This window comes from Protobothrops mucrosquamatus, unplaced genomic scaffold, assembly GCF_001527695.2.
Source record: "Protobothrops mucrosquamatus isolate PMUCROS unplaced genomic scaffold, P.Mucros_1.0 scaffold_280, whole genome shotgun sequence".
NCBI classification, from domain to species: Eukaryota; Metazoa; Chordata; class Lepidosauria; order Squamata; family Viperidae; genus Protobothrops; species Protobothrops mucrosquamatus.
The window spans coordinates 1,759,525-1,760,335 of NW_015386356.1; positions in this window are offsets into that span (position 1 = coordinate 1,759,525).

Consider the following 811-nt stretch of genomic DNA (forward strand, 5'->3'; position numbering starts at 1 on the left):
TCTATCTATCTATCTATCTATCTATCTATCTATCTATCTATCATAATCAATCAGTTTGTCTTCAATCAGATTGGTAATAACTTTGCTTAAAGGTGTCTTCTTCAGGTTAAACTGGCAGAAAATGTCTAATTAAGATTATACAATCTTAAAAAAACATTCTGTGGATACTTTAATATGATAGGAGAATGAAGAATAAATTCTGTCTCATAAAAATATTGATGGCATAGTTTTCTACAAACAAACCAAAGACGTAGATATTAATTATAGGTATATATTAGGAAGATGCTTCAGAAGACCAGAGATTATCATCCAACAGGTGTCAATATTGAAAATTATTTGCATTTATATCTGATTTATATCATCCGAAGGGATAAAAAAAAATTATCAGGCTCTTTTCCAAATCAATTTGTAATGTTAAAAAAAAGTGTATATTGACTTTGGTAATAAACTGAGACATTGTTCTCAGTTCTCAGATAAGCAGCATATAAATTTGATAAATAAATAAATAGTGGAAATTGTAATATTTGAATAATATTAGGCAATAAATCTTTCTCAGGATTGTGTACTTTGCTTTAATTCTGCCACTATATATCTAATATTAAATAAGGATAGGTCTCACTAGGTTTCTTATTTGCAGTCCTATAATAAGAGCAAAATAAATTGCAATCAAAAATAAGAGATCTGTTTTTCTTTTGGGCATTATTCAAATATATTGGCCAGTTTTTAACATTGAGTGGATGTCTTAGGTTTCTATTATATGCTATGGTTTGTGGGGTAGACAGGATCACTTTCTGCAGGGCATTGGTTGCCG